General features: G+C 38.1%; 1 protein-coding gene and 1 long non-coding RNA gene across 2 annotated transcripts in view; one reads left to right on the top strand and one right to left on the bottom strand.

Annotated features, from left to right (window-relative positions):
* LOC119647475 overlaps positions 1–19010 on the top strand; it is a 74135-nt gene that overhangs the window by 8715 nt on the left and 46410 nt on the right. The window lies entirely within an intron of this gene.
* Positions 1–19010, bottom strand: part of LOC119647474 (beta-1,3-galactosyltransferase 1) — a 119894-nt gene that overhangs the window by 56104 nt on the left and 44780 nt on the right. Inside the window, exon 3 of the mRNA XM_038048413.1 lies at positions 2443–2505. The gene's annotated coding sequence lies outside the window, so the exon portion shown is untranslated. The remainder of the gene's footprint in view (positions 1–2442; positions 2506–19010) is intronic.

The raw sequence follows: 19010 nt of genomic DNA, 5'->3' as shown, positions 1-19010 counted from the left end.
TATTATATTATTTTAAATAGCGACTAAACGGTTGGCCGACCGACGAGATTCCTCACGAGTATCTAACATTTCTCTGCCCACAAATGCCATTCTTCACACTTGTCCCTCAGCCGACACCAGACTAGCTGTTGTCGATACTGCGGCCATTAATACCACGGCGGAGGCGAATCCACAATGGCGTCCGACCTAGCAAGATAGGAGAGAATATCTTGTAGATGGTACTCAGCAACGTGATACCTTCATAATTCCTGCACTTTGTTATATTCCCCTTTTGATATATGGAACACATAATGGCTCTTTGCGAGTCGTCAGGTCGGTTGGCGGGACCTCCAACTCGCCGATATTTTGGTTGTCGACTAATTCACCAAAGTACTCATCGCTCCAATAAGCCGGAAACCAAATTTCCCCGTTCTCTCGGAAAGATGAACATCGAGGTGCATAAGGCTTCGTCCTGCTGAATTACTAATAAGTCTGGTGCGGTTGCTCCCAGTACTTCTCGAGTTTACACACCTGTTGGTTTCCCAGACTTCCTTTTTCTGTTTGTAAAGTCGTTTCTCTACTCGAAGGAATTATCACTGATCTCTGCTTCTGCAACACATTCGCAAGTCGGGGCATTTTAGTATGGGTACTGCTTATTAGATATACTGTGGTCGAACCAATCGTTCCGGCTTTCTTGCTACTGGGACGAAGTATGTTTGTGGCCATATCAGTAATAGCGTTCTTTGGTTGTAAAGATCATCTCCAGGACTTCTATTAACTGCGGTTATTACGACATCCATTCCCCCTTATAGGTGTTATTCAGTAGTTCAGCTCGAAACCTTTTTAAGGGTTTGCGTAAAACAAAACTTCGTTAAAATCGGTTTGATGTCTGTCTGTTTTTATCAGAAACGGATACTCCTATTGATATGAAATTCGTGTAATACGAATGCAGCAATATCGTTGTACGTTGAAATTAACATACATGCTCATACATGCAAAGGAAGTTCTAAAATTCGCTAGCTAAGTTTAAGATAAGCGAACCATGGCCGATAGATTAGATGGTGAGTTGAAAATTCTCAACTTTACTCGGTACAAGTTTAGGACCAAGGGAAATGGCTAATCCAATGTACCTCGTAAACAAATGGGGCAAAGGCTAAAGAAGAATTGATGGATTTCGATTATTTTGGAATAATAATAACATCATCAAGAGACCAGATAAAATAAGGTAAATTTCAAGTCACGAAGACCACTTATATCACCCGGGTAAGGAGATGTTACATGGTGAAATAAACATACATAAGACCAATATTAACATGAGGTCAACGTTATGGAAATGTTACTTTCTTCCGGGGGCTGTTTCAGGTGGGATCAGGGGAGAAATGAAGAAGTAAGCGAAATGTGTTAAGCCGAAGATGTATATAAATTGAGCCAAAGCAGGCTTGAATGTGAAACCACTTGTGGGCACTTAAAATAAAATTGTAAGTAATTTTTCGAGCCGTATTTCAATGGCGAGTTCTTTTTGAAAAGCACTGTATTTAATAGGATTTCGTATGACCCACATTGCTACAAAATATTGTAATTCTACGACGAACTTAGAAAGGTTTTCATATGAATGTATTTCACTAAACGTCATACAAGAGCATCATTGTAATTTTTGTTTAGAATTTTCGGTTGTTTGATGCTAAATGTCTAATATTTTCCAGCCGAAAAGCATTGATTGAGTTCTTTCTGCGATATCCCATATGATCATATTCTGAGAGAAAAAGGTTCCCTCCCTTCCTGACTTCGACGCCAATTCCTATTTTTCGCAACATGTAAACTCGGTACTTCCACAAAATTTAATGATAAGGCTTCACTCGTTTACAAGCAATTTGAGCGTGGCTAACAGGCAAACATCCAGCATTGAGTTAATTTTAATAAGGATTGCAAATTTCACCGGCCGCGTAGAGCTCTGGCGAAAAAGTCCGTGAAAAAGCACAAATTAGTTAAACGTGAAAACACACAACAAAAACTTTGGATCACAACACCGAGATTACCGTTTGTGATTCTTCTGTATACCTAGAAATCTTGGAATAGTTCGGGGATTAATGGTCTTTTTCAAGTATTTTTCCACCACTTTTGCTGATATACACGTAGGTATAATCTTCGACTTTTCAAAATATTTAATGATGGCGGTATTGCGCCTATGACGATTTACATATATTCATATTCGATGTAATGACAGTATGAGTGGCGCTATTGGATGAAATGGTCAGTCAAACTATTTTTATAAACGTTTTATCAAAAAAAAAATATCATTTTTGGAATAGTTTGGGAATATGAGTTTAGGGAAAGTTTTCTCTCTTCGACTCATGAATGATTAATTTAAATTGATAGTGCCATTATCACTAATTTTTAGGTTAGATATTTAATTCACTGAATAATTCTTTATCAGTTTTTTTTAAGTTTAATTCCATGACTTACCTCTGCTACCGCTTCGACAAAACACATAGTCTATATTATTCCTATGTTGGATGCGGGGCCATTCTGAAATAAACAAAGAAGAAATGAAAGATAATCCGGAACTCCATGTAAGCCATATGTACTGGAATGCAAATAAATAAATACAATGAATCATAATATAATTGATGTAAATTGAAACAAAATTAAATTGTTTTGAGAGTAATTTCAATGTGGTTGCGTATTTGCGATGGTGAATCCTGTTTTCCAGTAGTGAATTCGACGCAATGCTATGGTTATGGAGGGCTAATTTGGAAAGATTACACCTTTTCAGTAGTTTTTTATTACACTTGACTAAAAAAGACAGAATACTCAATCCAAAATATTGTGACCGCTTCAGTCCTGCAAAATAATGTAGTCTTATTCCTTTTAGTTCTTCGCTATTTCACAGATTCTGCTAAATTATACAGTAAACTTATATGCAAGACGAAAATTCTTCCGTGTATTATTGCTGGTAAAAACTAGATCTGAGTCCAAGACTTGGATTGATGGTGAAATTCTGATTCACATTTATTTTGGCAGAATGCCAACTATGTCTTAATAAAATTGTAAACAAATATCTAAAAATAATTACGCGAAATGTGAACTTCACCGATGCCACTTTCTACTTTTCAGTCATATAAACAACGTCTAGACATGATTTGTTCGCCTTCATGCGAAACATGAAGCGTTTTGGCGGACCTTTGGCACCAAATTTATTTGAATTTGAGAATGCGCGTTTTGCTCCTTTTTTCCTTTAGGAGATATAGCGCAGAATTTTCTGAACAAAAAGTGAAAGAACGTTGCGAATATTCATCGCTTAAATTATGTGCCTTGGGGTGGTAAGTGGTTTATGTTAGTAACGGTTTGTATGAAGAAGCGTAATTCTACCCAACACATTCGAATTCCATTTCGGAATAATTTTCTTTGATTTCACTTCGGATAGAATTTTAGTGGTAAGATACCCTAGATTTCACGTAGGAAGTTCAATTTCTTCAGGCCTTTACCTTTACTTGAAAATATGTTTAACGATAAAAATTTCACTCGTTACTTCCGGCTGAACAGAATGATGTCATTTCTGAATGATACCTTGTTTTAATTTCGTCGCTCCAACTCGCAATATGCAATGCAAATATGGATTTTATTCATGATTTCCCTGCCGTATTCATACATGACATGCCAGCGGTTTGAATTTGTCGTCGAGGCAGGATGTTTCGTGAGAAATTATCAGACACGAACAACACTGATATGTACGTAAATATATATAGTATATGCAGCTTTCATGAACGAGAAATTGAATTATAGCAGTTGACTTAAAACGAATTTTCTGTGGAACGTATTACTTATTTCAAGGTTGCGTTATTTTAGGAGTGGAGAAATTCTGTCGAACTCTGAGCAAGAGACAAGTGTTAGAGAAGCAGGCTGGCAACTGCAGCCCTCTGATCAGTTCTGTCTTCAGGAGATATTTCCATTAGATAGTAAAGTAAGCAATGTGGCTTCAAGACATGATGCTAAATTACTTATCCAACCACACGGAGTCCAGCGTTGACGCTCTATCGGATGAATGTGCAACTAAGTGCAGTCATACCGAAGTGCCCAAAGATACGCATTTAGCCAGTTTGTAAAGGTGGATAGAGACATTGGCGCTATTTGACATTCTGTCGTATCCACCAGCATGTACCACGAGACAACTTGGTGTACATCGGCTTGGGAATCTCGGTACAAACAATACCGCTTGCCCTAAGAACATGGAAACTGGGCGCTTCGGTTTTCGTACTTTTCTTATGTGTGCACTTTCAGATGCATAGCTCACTTGTACCGCATCAATCAGATAGAAACAACCATAGATTGTTAATCACCTTATAGTTGCCATTCACTCCTTGATGCACCTACCCCCCATCCTTCACATAAAAAACATAATTTCAACTTATTAAAGCTTTGTTACGAATACAAAGATTTTCATCACTACCAACCAAAAAAAAATTATGTAAGAATATTTTGAAACAACATATATTTTGAGATCCAGACAAAAAATTCATAATCGCTATTTTTTAAATTGGATAGGATAGCTTCCCAGAATGAGATGTGTCTGTACCTGTTGGTCTGTTATGTCCCTATTTCGGATTTATCAAACGTGTTTTAAAAAGAAAAAATCAAAACCTTTCATTTGATTCGCCACCCAGCTAAAGTCTTCTTTCAGAGTGAAAATTCACATTTTTCGAGAAACAAATAGTAAGGGGACTTTAATAATTTTTTATTTCACAACGACAGTTTTACTTTCACATAATATTTGAAACTTATGGCTAGTGTGCACCATATCACACGCAAGGTATGACTATATTATTTAATATGTCATAACAATAAGTTTAGTCTCTTCCGAATAGCTTACTTGCAGCAGACAAACAGGTAGTGAATCGATTTCACATGGAAAGGGTACCAGAGGAAATTATCTCTGAAAACATCTACTTATGTGTTTATATTGAAAACCAACAATGCGAAAATTCCCAATCTCATATTGCGAAACCAGCGTACAAATATTTATTAGAGTAAGAATCCAAACAGGAAGACATATGGCACCCTCGTCCCTCTCTAGGAATTCACCAAGTAAAAATGAGTTGAATCTTTAAAAAGGTGAATCATACTTCCACCGATAAATGGAAAATATGTTCTTTAGTCGTTACATGACGTTGGGTAATATCTAATAAAGGACACCTTAATTAGTGGATATTTGTAAAATCGAGCGGAATTATATGCAAGTCAAGAATTTTTGGCGAAGCAAGATATATGTGACTATCTTCAGCTCTAATCTAATAAATTATGTTGGGGTCTTTGATTCCATATACTCGTAATTGAACCTAGAGGAGGATACGTCAAAACAGGACAACAAACTAGTATTCGTACCAGACTTTGACGCGCTAACACTGCTAAAAGAAAAATTTTCAGATCACATACAACTGGCAAGCTTTCCATCATGAAGGAGTATAATAAATAGACAACCCAATCATTCAATTGGCTGAAATTCCGGAAATAAACAAGTGCGATCAATATTCGGTTTGAAAACCAAACGGGAAGTGACCACATTTTTTTTTTTGAAAATCAACAAAATATTGCACAGCTCTCTACACCACGGTAAGTTGTTGGTGACCTTACTATCACCCAAAAACTATGTATTATTTTTAAAACATTATAGTTCATCCAAGAAAAGGTGCACACTGCGCAGGGATGACCGAAACGAAAAGCTTTGGGTTTCGGAAAAATACCAAGGATCAATAAAACAAGTCGGGAAACCGACGTTTTAGGGTTTTACTCAATTTCCGCAAAAATATCGATCGGACAGTATTTTGAGGCCTGGGCAGCATATAGAATCAGATCCATTATTTTTTTCAAATTTTTCCTATGGGTAGTTTCTGAGAATGGGTCCGTTAAAGAAATCATCACTTTCGACCCCTCCCACTCCCCGCCTTTCTAATAAATCTCAACACTAAGGCTGGCTTCGAAAAATACTAATCGAGACCTTTCATTTGATACCCCACACGACTACATTCGGTGAAAATCTCAACGTAGAGGGATATCACTCACTGCATGTCTGGGGTCCACAGTTCCCATCTTCTCACCAAACTTCGTGCTAATCTGTATAGCCGTTTCTGAGAAAAGTGCTTGTGACAGACAGACAGACATTGAACCGATTTTAATAAGGTTAAAAAAGGCGAGCGTGCTGTAATTTAAGCATTGGGTCATACCATAATTACGGGACACTAGTCTGCTGTTAGCTTGGTATCTACGGAAATATTGAGTATTCGCCACTGTAACTTTATGTATGTATTCTTAAATATATTAGGAATCAATTGACCCGAAAAAAAACCCGATTTTTCAGTTATAAAAAAATCCAGAAATAGTTTCCTTTTAGTTTACTAAAAATTATTTATTAATTGGCAAATATCCATATTGCGGCGACTACTTGTCGCCTTCTTCACTGCTTAGGTTTGGATGATCAAAGAATTCCAAAATCGTTGTATTTATACTTACTCTCTTTGGTGTCGCCGGGCTAATTAAAACCTCATTTACTCTCTTCTCCAGATCATTAGTTTTGCCGATGGAACGAATATTATAATTTTGCCCATGAGTACGCCTCCTGATGAATTTGCCTTGACCCCCGTTGAGAAATTCCTCCTTCGATGTTTTACAAGTGTCTATACTTTCAACCACATCTAATTTCCTCACATGGCTAAACCTTACGCTCTCCTTGGAAACCCTGTGCTTATTTAGGACGATATGCTCCGTTACCTTCGATCTGAAAGCCAACGCATCATTTTTAAGGTTTTGTGTGAAACAAAACCTTATTAGAATCGAGACTGTGTCTGTCTGTCTGCCTGTCACACCCGATTTATTCGGAAACGACTAAACCGATTGTCACGAAAATTGGTGAGAGTATGTAATCTGGTGATCCGTTTACATGCAGTAAGCGGCGCCACCTTGTGTTAAGTTTAAGGGCTCCCCATACATGTGTATGGAGGGTACAAATTTTTTTTTCACAGAATGTAGCCATGTAGGGTATCAAATGAAAGGTCTCAATTAGTACTTTTCGAATATGGTTCAATATTTGATATTAGATGAAATATAGGGGAGTGAGGGTTCAAAATATGACCCACAAAAAGTGTAACAGGTCTCGTTCTTAGAACCTATCCAACCGAAAAATCTGAAAAAAATCACAGTGGTGCATCTCTACGAAATCTAGGCCTCAAAATAATAATAGTATATTTCCACATTTTAGAAATTTACCCGGCACCCCCCCCTTATGTTCATCCCAGAAGTACAAAATTTGGCATGCGTATAATGAAGAACTTAATGCACAGTTTGTTCAAGTTTGAAGAAAATCCAACAATTATTAACAAAGTTATAGAGGGTGAAACTTTACAATTTTTTGTGAATTTCGTGCACTCTACAACCTGCATGACGTCATCATCACATATCAATTCGTGAATGCCACAACAAAATGAGTTCTTATGAATTGGGTCGCAGAGAATTATTTTGTTTTAGTTTTTTAGTTATTTGTCAGCCAGACATGTGTGTATGTAGGTATATAATAGATGCGTGCTAATGAACTTTGCGGGTAGTGCCTAATTCAAATAGATATAAAAAGTAAATCGGAAATATGGATACGATCAATTCATATATGTGCATATATATGTAAAGTATTCGGTAATAGGCAATTTGTTTGTTTAGGATGAGCGTGATATCTATGGCTGTAATAAGTACGTATGTCTCGTAGTTTGGAAAAATATGAAGGATTATGTTGGATTTGTAGCTACGAGTATATACGGACAGAAAAATGTGCGTGGAAGTTTCTCACATAAGATGAACACAAAACCTTTATACCCGAAGCGCGAGCTTCCGGTATTCCGACTTGTTTCATTCTATTTCTGTTAAGTGTTCCCTAAAATGCATTTCCACGTTCCTTCTGGTTTGTCCGTTGTTCGTATTTTCCTCCAATCAGCGCAGGAAATGTCGTATTCCCCAGACTTACCCATTTTTTCGATGGGTCTTTGGTCGATCCCAGAAGGATTTTGAGTTGGTTGTTCCTGCTGCAGAAGGCGTCCTCTTCCTTTTGCTAATGGTTGGAATAACTGTCTGGCATCTTTCGTCTCTTTCATCACTCCCTCCGAGGAAATGGGAAGGATTAGCATCCGGTGGATCATATAGTTGAATGAGGTGACTTTGTGCTGATGGTTCGAAGTGCTGGGTAAAGTCAACTTTGAGCTACTGTAACTTTGTTAGTAATAGTACGATTTTAATCAAACGTGAGAATAACTTCATACTACAATCTATATTATTATTTCTATAACTCTAGGTTAAACTTAAGGGGCGTTTTTACTCAATTTCCCAAATAATATATTAATATACTATTATAAACTTAATTTGAGAAGATGTCAATATGGAGAGTATTTTGAGGCCTGAACCCAGAAAAGAGGCAGCTTCATGGTTTTTTCAGATTTTTCAGCTGGGTAGTTTCTGAGAAAGGATCCGTTAAAGAAATCATCAATCTGCACCCCTCCCACTCCCCGTCTTTCGAACAAATGTCAAAACTAAGAAACTGCATCGAAAAGTACTAATCAACACCTTTCATTTGATACCCAACATGACTATTCGATGAGAAAAAAATTTACACCCCCGTTTCGCATGTGTTAGTCCCCCCACACTTAATATCAACGTCGAAAGATGTTACTCATTGCATCTCTGGGCGTTCACAATTCCCACCTTTTCACCAACTCACAACGTCTTTTGATGTGAAGAGTTGAACTTCCGGTTACCTGGGCAGCATATAGAAGAAATCCATTTTGCAATTTGTTTGATACTAAAAATGAAGGCACATTTTGCAATGCCCAAAATCCACATTGCGCGCAAATTTTCCCCCTGTGGTAGCACGTTTCTGAATCGTCTTTTGTTGAGTTTAGAAGCCGAAGCTTCACACTTCGATGCCCGACGTTTCAGGTAAGAAAACTTAGTTAATTTTGTATGTCAGAATATCTAGATACACTATGGTTCCATTGATATACAGCTCGTAGTGTATACACGTTGAATATACTCGATATCGAATTCAACGTGGTACTGACATCTTATCTCCTAGGAAATAGTAATTTGATATGAAAGAGGCAGCTTTGACCTACTAAAACTTTGTTAATAATAATAGGATTTCCCCTAAGCTTTACAGAACGCTGCTCCATATTAGAACCTGTATTACTGGATATTGCCGATCTTGGATGAACTTAAGAGGAGTTCGCAGTGAATTTTCAGTTTTTGAGACTGCTGAGACGTACTAGTGATTCTTCAATGTTTTTTTACTATTAACACACAATTTACTATTACTAGTAAAATAAGAATCAATAGAAATTAAGAAAAAATCACCCAACTCTAACATCTTTGCAACATGATTACGTTAGGGTGGACAAAATCACATCAAACATCAGAAAACTGCATTGAAATCTCCTTCTAATAAGGTCCGTATAGGAAAGTTGTTCTCCAATTGAATTTTATTGTGTATGAGAATCACAAACCTCTTCATGAATGAAGCTTTTAACCTGCAAGCTCCTATTTGCTTTTGTGTATGTAAAGCGAATACAGAAATTCAATAACTTAATGAAAAATATTGCGCTTGCAGTACCAACACCTAGACTTCTTTACCTTATTTAGCATACCCAACAATGAAACGTCTGCTATTGGATTGGATCTGCTTTTGGAATTGAAGGTTAAGAGGCAAGAACGCTTCAGTGAAAGCTGAAACATATGGGGTTTATGACTCAAGTATCACCTAAAAAGTAAACGGACCCATGCGCTGAGTTAAACATTAATAAAAATAAATGTTCTACTTAGCTCGTAGTACATATGCATTTACACTATTTAGGCTATTCACTTTAATATGTTACTGACTTTATAATATTTTAAGTGCAATAAATTTACAACCTCCGCCATGCTATTAACATAGTATGCTGGTCCCAAGCCCAGGTAAAGGAGGTGGGTTTGAGGCAACGCACTCTGCACTATCCTCAGTAAAACAAAAATCAGGGAAAGAGACAGAGTATAGTTGGAGTTATTCCACTATGTTAAATCCTACCTGATCTCTCTTGGTGACAAGTCCCGCGACAGGCCGACCAAGAAAATGCATACAATGTCGTTACAAACAAGATAATCGGATTGAGTCACAAGCCTCGGAAAAATGAGGGGCGTCCACCTTAATCGACGCGGCAGAGATGGGAAAGGGTTCTTGACGCATAGACGGCGTCAGGACGTAAGCAAGTTAGTCCGAACAAAACAAATATGTGTGTGCGCGCTAAATATTGGTACCCTAACTAGAAAGACCGAGGAACTCGCAAAAGGCCTTCGGGAAAAGCACATTGATATCTGCGCTCTGCAAGAAACCCGATGGTCTGGTGTCAAAAGCTGCGACATTGAACGCGAACGTGGTAAAAATGGCTATAAACTTCTCTATTTTGGAAGCCCACACACCCAACATGGGGTTGGCATTGCCATCTCAGAGGGTTTCCGTGATGCCATTAAAGAAGTCATCATCTGATCGCATTATTCATTTCTTCACCGCGTACGCACCACAAGATGGTTTCTGGCAACTTCTCAATGAAAAAACTTACCACGTGACTGCTGATGACTATATCATTATTGCCGGCGATCTTAATGGTCATGTGGGTGAAAAGGCTGACGGTAACAAATGCCATGAGTGAAAGGGGTTCGGAGCGCGCAATGAGGGTGGTGAGCGTGTAATCAATTTTGCGAACACCCATGACCTTATACTTATGAATATATGGTTCATCAAACGATTGTCTCAAATGAAAGACACGATCCACAAAGCGACCTTTGCAACCCTCGGGGTCACCAAGCCGGGTAAGCGGTACATCAACCCAGATACTTGGCTTTGGAATGACGATGTTGAAGTGAAGCTCCGTGAAAAGAAACGGCTCTACCACAAATTTATCGACGATAAAAAACCGGCCGATTGGCAAATTTATAAGAATGCCAACCGGGAAGCAAAGAAAGCAGTCGCTGTCACCCGAGCGGACCATTACAAAAATGTTTATGATAAACTGGATACCCGGGAAGGCGAAAGAGATCTGTATCGACTTGCTAAAAGCCGTAACCAACGTACACAGGATATCGAACACTTCTGCTGCGTTAATGACAAGAACGGCACTTTGCGTACCAACCGTCGAGCCGCAACGGATAGATGGCGAGAATACTTTGGAGCAGTTCTACCTGTAAGCGCAACTGGTGCTCAGAGGTGGCGATGAAGAAGACGGGGCGGCAACCCTGTCGGTCAAACCAAAACCAAGTGGCCGAGGAGAACCTCCATAGTGGTTGCACCGGGAGACGCTGTACTTTGGCTTGCCGGCCGTGATGCAGTAGGCGAATTCTCCAAAGGCCTAATCAGAGCGATCAGACCCGAGTCTGCACGGGGACTCATCTGAAGTGGCAAATTGGTCACGAAACCTCACCACGGGTATACTGGTACCATGGGAACCGAGATAGCCCCTGGACTCTCACACTTCGGGTGAACTCCCGTTGTATGTGAGTACAGCTCGATTATTTGCGGTTGGCCCCCAAGTGGGAGCTTCATGGGGGTTGTTGGATATGCTCAAGCGAGAAGAGACCTTCGGGCCTTGGCATGGTGTTGCGTTTCAGTACGGGTGCCGTACTCCTTAGTTCGATAGAAATTTAGGTAGGTCTTGCATCCACCAGTATCAATGCTAAGCCATGCACTTGGTATAGACTGGTACCGTTGTTGCTTGTCTCAGCGGGTCTCTGATTGTGGTCACAAAATCAATCCGTGTCTTAAGAAGATTGTGGGATTAAGTCGTCCAGACAGGTGCTCACATTAAACCCTCAAGGACTTAACTGTCAACGCAACTGAAGTCGAGGAGGCAATAAAACGATGAAATCGAGGAAAGCCACCGTACTTGAAAACATCGCACCTGAGCTCTGGAAAGGGAAGAGTTGGGAGCCAACACTGTGGCCCAGTGAGTTCTTAATCGGGTTATTCAGGAAGGAAGAATACCATTTGACTGGCAAGAAAGTACACCTGTTCCAATGTGGAAAAAGAAAGGTAGTCCAGCAGAATGTTCAAATTACCATCCGATCCGGTTACTTTCCCATATCATGAAGATTTTTGAACGCATTCTTCACAAACGTGAACTCGTTGAAATAACAGTGAATCAAGCCGGATTGGTCAAAAACTGCGGAACTACTGACGCAATACACGCTGCGCGGTTACTCATAGAGAAACACCGTGAGAAACATCACCCTCTTTACATTGTATTTCTGGATCTAGAGAAAGCGATTGACGGTGTGCTGCATGAAATCTTCTATTAGACTCTACGACAACCCTTAGTGCCAGAAGAGCTCGTGCGCTGGGTTCAATTGCTCTACCACGATCCGAAAAGTAAAGTTCGAAATATGGCGGATGTGTCAAAACCGCTTCGTGTCTTTGTTGATGTTCATCAAAGAAGCGCCCTCTCACCACTCCTCTCTATTCTTGTTATGGACACCGTCATACGGGATATCCAATGTCCAGCGTCCAACACAATGATTTATGCAGATGATGTTTTCCTAGCATCTAATAACAAAAATGATCTGAGCAACTTGTCCAAAAATGGAATGATCGCCTCATGCAACACGGTCTCAGATTGAATTTAAACAAAACTGAATTTTTGACGACCAATCCCCATGAGACAGGCACAATCACTGTCAGCGGCAGTGATCTGCCCAGAACTCAGCGATTTAAATACCTGGGATCAACGCTATCAGCCAATGGCAACTGCATTATGAAATTGCTTCAAGCATTAACGCAACCTAGATGAAGTGGCGTTCCACAACTGGTGTCCTTTGTGTCGACGTATCAACTAACGTCTCAAATCTAAAATTTACCGCAATGTCGTCCGTCCAGTCGCTCTCTATGGTTCTGAATGTTGGCCGACTATAAAAGACAATGAACGGCGTCTTGCGGTAGTGGAGACGAAGAGGCTACGTTGGACTAGTGGCGTCACACGTTTAGATCACATCCGAAATGAGGATATCCGCGATCGTTATGGGGTTGCACCGATCGTGGAAAAGTTGCGAGAGGGGCGTCTTAGATGGTATGGTCACGCAGTGCGTGATAACGAGAATTCATTTGCCAAGATTGGTCTGAACAGTTGATGGTAAGCGGCCCAAAGTCAGTCCTGAACAACGGTGGCTTGATAAGCTGGATGGGGATTTAAAAGCCACGAGATTGCACCCAAATCAGACATTCGATAGAGCCAAATGGCGAAACCGATCACGACGTGCCAACCCCGCTTGTGAAAGGGACAAAGGCTGAAGAAAAAAAAGAGGTGCAAAAAATTTACACGGAAGAGATACCTTTGGCCTATTACGACTTCATTAAAATTACTACATTGATATATAGTAGGGAGTAAATATGAGTTAATGTCATATGAAAATGAAACAATCTTCTTCTTATATATAAAAATCAATTGCTGTTCGTTTGTCTCGCTAAAACTCGAGAACGGCTGAACGGATTTATGTTATCTTGGTTTTGAAATGTCCGTGGAGGTCTAGGGAAGGTTTAAAAGGTGAGAAAAATTCGAATAATTGCTGGTAAAACCCTAAAAACAGCACTTTTCTTCATCCCATATAAATGTTTTTTTCTAAATAAAATTTAGAGTCAATTTAAACTTTATTGATATTCAATAAAGTTCAATCACTCACTATGTTCATCGGATCTCATATTACAACCAAGTGACAATCTTTTATTTCTAAAAAGACAAGAGACATCAAATGTTTCACAGCTCAGAACATGTTGCATTGGAAAATAGAATTTCTGTTTTTAGTATTTTTGTTTCTCACCGTTTAAACCTTCTCTGAATTCCCATAAATATTTCAAGACCAAACTAGACTACCTAGACCTAGACTAGATATTAAGTTTTGTTACAAATTAAATTTGTGAACGCAACGATAATATTTGATATTAGATTAATATGCCAATCCATCCTCTTGCACTTTAGAACACGGAAAGAAGTATTACGATATTGTGTTACGATATCTATGAGTGCGCGAGAACTTTCTTTACTTTGGCGATCCTTTGTGATAGTGACATTCCAATAAATGTGCTCTTTTTGTTGATATTTTGCGATTGTGACACTTTACTGCCAAGTGAGCGAAAAATTTTCTCACTTTGATTATTTACAATTTAGGATGACTTAGGTCGTCGCAGTGAATCAAATGTGCGAAGAGCTACCTCACGTGCTAACCGCACTGATGACCTGAGAGAGACAGATCAAGAAAATAGTCGTATTGCTATGTCAGAATTGTGTTATTTAGTGAGTGATAATGAAGTAGATAGGCTTAGAATGCAACGAGTTCGTGCACATCAAACATAACAACAGCAATCACGACATAATGAAATTGATCGAATCCGCAGACGGAATGCTCCTGTGATCCTTGAACGAGCTGCATTGCACTATGATCCGGCAATTGATTATAGTGCTGACAAATCGGTAACAATTGGGGAAATGAAAATAATTTGTAAATATTGTAAGGCGTTAAAATACACTCATGAATCTACTGGATTATGTTGTGCTGGAGGCAAAGTAAAATGGCCCAATTGCTCCCACCACCAAATCCTTTACGATCTTTAGTTTCTGGGATTGGAAATGATTCTAAGCACTTCTTGGCCAACATTCAGAAATATAACAGCTGTTTCCAGATGATATCATTTGGCGCTACACATATTATCCAGGACAATTTCATGCCCACTTTCAAGGTTCTGGTCTATAATATTTTTTTATAATATTCAATATGTACTAAAATGTATGTATCGGAAATAATTAATCGACAAATTTTTAAAAATTACAGATACAAGGACAAATTTATCACTTATTGGGGACACTGTTACCAGTACCTGATGCAGATTATCAATTTTTACAAATTTATTTTATGGGCAATTCAGATGCGGAAGTTGATAATCGTTGTGCTCACAATCCAACAGTGAAGAGAACCATTGTCCATGAATTACAAATGTTTCTGCATCAGAATAACAATTTAGTAAACATGTTCAAAATAGCATTGGATCGGATGCCATCTGATAGCCATAATATTATCGTTCGAGCTGACAAATCGATTGAGGCAGTTCGAAGTCTGCCGGGTCAGCTAGTCTTAAATAAAAATGATTTGTTCGTTTAACGAAGTAAATCCTTTTTTCATTTCATTGAACTAAAATTCATTGGTATTAAAAAACGAAATCAAAGTAATTTTATAAATTAATGAAAAAATACATACTTATATATAGTCATTTTACTTTACATAATACGATCTGATTTCTATATTTAAATGTCCATTTAATCTCTGAACAATAGACTTCTAAGAAGCAATTTGCTACAGTAATGGTAGTAAGAAATAATATACACACATATATCAGTTCCCCGCTCTATTAGCGTATGTTTCTGACAACATATGTAGGGTTAAGGCGTCATTCAATGAATTGTGGCTTGTAGAATTATTCATTTAATATTCACTACGTGTACGAGATAGTTGGCGTTGTTACTATACACAATAAACCGAGAGCTAATTTCCCGTAGAATTTGCAATGTTTCCTAAAATAGAAGCGCGAATTCTGAAGCAACTGAAGTGGACTCTTTGTTGGGAATAACTCGTAGGAGTTTGCCGTTATACGTTAACTACTTACTTATTATTTATTCTAATTATTGAAGTCAGACGTGGATGTATGTGAAATTTATTAGAATTGGAATACCAGAATTATAAACTTTGTTCTAACAAAACTAAATAGTCAAATCCTTTTTATGAGATTGACAAGTCTACCATGAGAGCCTTTTACAGACGTAACTTCAGTAGTAGGGAACGTATTTATCCCTTTATTTTCTAACCCCAATTTTTTCCTTTAAATCTGATGACAGCAATTTTCAGCAATGATATAACAATCCACGTACATTAAATGTCATATATACGAGTATGAATACTTTATCCTTCGACTTTGAAGCGACTGTATATTTCCTCATATGATAATAAATATAACTGATTTTCCCTTCCCAATGCTTTCGATAAACGCAGCAAACGAAAAGGGGGGCTCGCTATTAGTCATTCATAGTAATGAAACAACAAACAATGTCATGCAGCCAAGAACATCTGCATACATATATAATATTCCTACAGTGAGCGCAATTTCTATATACGCAGTCATATTTTTCCTCTTTTTCTTAGAAAATGCATAGAATGCGAAGATTGTGTGAAACAATTGAAGGGAATATAAGTTCCTTGGTTTCCTGAGAATTCGTTATGACAGGGGCATTTAATTTATCTGAAGAATTTTGTACGATATTTTGTTTCTGATCGAAAGTGATCATTTGCAAGTGCGCAATTTCTATATACGCAGGTAGTTAAAACGTCTATAAAATTACTTTTGAAAAGTTTTTTTTTGTAGTTAAAAGGTGTGACGTGAAACGGTGCTCAACTTTAACTTTTTTAACTTAGATTGTAGCGAGGCCTCGTGGAAAAGTGTTAACAGAAAAAGAAAAAGCCCAACTTACCAGAATGGAAGATTCGGGCTGCACAATGAGCGCGATGTTGACGGAAATTAGTAGATCCGACGGACGCGAAATTTCTTTAGATTAACGGGAAAATATGGTACAAAAAAGCATCGGCGTGAAAATAAAAAAATTGGGAAAAGAGAAATCGCCCGAGTAAAGAGGAAGCTACTAGAAATAAAATTTGGTTCGTTCCAGATTATCCCGAAATTACTTCTTCCTATTAAAAAGAGACGGTTGATTTTCGTTACTGATAACAGCATTAAATATAAAAAACCTGCTAAAGTAGCTCATTTAACACCGACAAACAATAAGGGTCGCCTCAAATTGGATAGATCGTAAATGAAATGGACAGAAAAATGGAAGGTAGTAATTTTTTCGGAAGAGAAGGAATTCAAGCTTTACGGCCCAGCTGAATTTAGCGCATTTTGGCACGATCTAAAAAAAATGAAGCTCTTCGAATGAGTCGCAATTTTGGAGGCGGCAGTGTTATGTTTTAGGGGGCATTTTCTTTTCCCTGTAACCTTCGACAGGGAATCGTACCAACCAAAATGAACTCAGTAATTTATACTGAGCTTCTGGAAGCCATTTTGATGCCGCATTTAGATGAGAATAATAACATTGACTGGAATTTCCAATATGACAATGCCGCGGTACACGCCACTGCATACACGAAATCATTTTTAAAAGACAATAAACAAAGTAAAAACTTTGCAGTGGTCCCATCGAAGTCCTGATCTTAACCCCATAGAGAATATATGGGGGATACTTGCAAGGAAAGTCTATGCGAATGAAGGCCAATTTAGTTTTAAAATGCTGGGACTAAATCGAAGAAAAACCTTAAAAAATTTAATAGCCTCAACGCCAAATCGAATTTTCGAAGTCATAAGGTCCAATGAGGGCAAAACAAAATATTAGTAACTAGTCAATATGCGTTTATTTATTTCAATAAGTTTAAAAGTGCAAGTGCGTATATAGAAATTGCGCAGTAAAAATGTAATTTTTGATCATTTAAAGAAAAATTAAGATGCATTTTGTTAATTTTTTTTGTTATTCTAAACTTAAATAAAGATACATTTACTATCATATAAACTTTATATTTCTCAAGGCTTCTATATAGTCACATCGAGCAATATATGGAGTGCGTATATAGAAATTGCGCGCACTGTATATATTCTCAACTTCTCGAGTTTGATGCCATTGCATAGACTAGAGACAATCTTCTGGCTCAGACACCCAACAGTGAACATTTTCTTTCCATGCTGTTTTCCGGGCGTGTGTAATCAAAGCTACTACTTCCATCTGTTTCAGTTCCCGGCATATTCTAAGATTTCCTGCTTTTTGTGTATTTGACTGCAATGTGAAGGTTATGAGTGACGTCCCATCATGTGACGCTCTTCTTGTTATTGTTCCTATAATCTCAAAAGAAACTGCTGCAGGATGTTTTTAACCTTTTCATAATAATTATGACGATTCAAAGACGAAATGCACATCGATATACCAAATGTCTACTTCGAAAACATATTCAAGGTAAAATGCGAACTGACAACATGTTGTGTGGTGGATTCTTGTACATATAATTAGTTTTTCCAGAGTTTGATACGCCCTTTACTGGCATAATTTAAAGCATTGGCAGCTCAGTGGTTAAGAATTCTGCGCTCATATATTATAATATTTTAAAAACTTGAAAGCAAAAAAGTTCCATACACAGGGTGGAAAAAATCCCTTGGTTTTGCACCAAGCCAAGTAAAGCAAATGTCAAAAAATTTTCAGGCAAAATGTATGATTATTATTAATGTGAACGTAAACATACTATTATTCATTCATTCTATATTCAATAGATAGTCAAAAGAAAATGAATGGTAACGCTTTGTTCTGCAAAAATCTACGAATTTGATGAAAAGATCAGGGTCTTTCATTGCCGTCAAATCATCGCAGTAGTTCTTTCCGATTCGGCACACTAAAAATTGTTCGATGTTTGACAAAACAATTAAGCTCTATTTTCTTTAGGATCAACGAGTTAGTTATGAGAAAAGTATGAGATCTTGAATATATAGGTTTATGACCGCTGTTCTCTCCTAAACGAGGCTCAGCAGAGCAACGGAACTTACGTGCCATCGCGATTTGGTGAAATGTGCTTCAACTTCCTCCGTGTCTTTCCGGGACAAGTTACATTCCTTCCTTCTACGCCAATATGGTTTTAAAAAGGAAAGGCAAATATGAGGATTCCCCATGTAACAGAGTTCAAACCAGACTGCGAATCAGTAGGACCTGGTACAAAAAAGCGGGGCTGCGCATAAATCCAGCTAAGGCCATCATAGCACCATTCACTAGGAAAGGTAGGCTTAATCACCTCATTAGATTATATGGCATGGAGGGAAACAAGAGTCCAATATTTAGGAATCACACTAGAACAAAAACTACTGTGGAAGACACATGTTGAAAACATATGTCGGAAAACTACAAAAGCTCTGA

This window comes from Hermetia illucens, chromosome 2 (genome assembly GCF_905115235.1).
Source record: "Hermetia illucens chromosome 2, iHerIll2.2.curated.20191125, whole genome shotgun sequence".
Lineage (NCBI taxonomy): Eukaryota > Metazoa > Arthropoda > Insecta > Diptera > Stratiomyidae > Hermetia > Hermetia illucens.
This window is presented reverse-complemented; position numbering and strand designations above follow the sequence as displayed.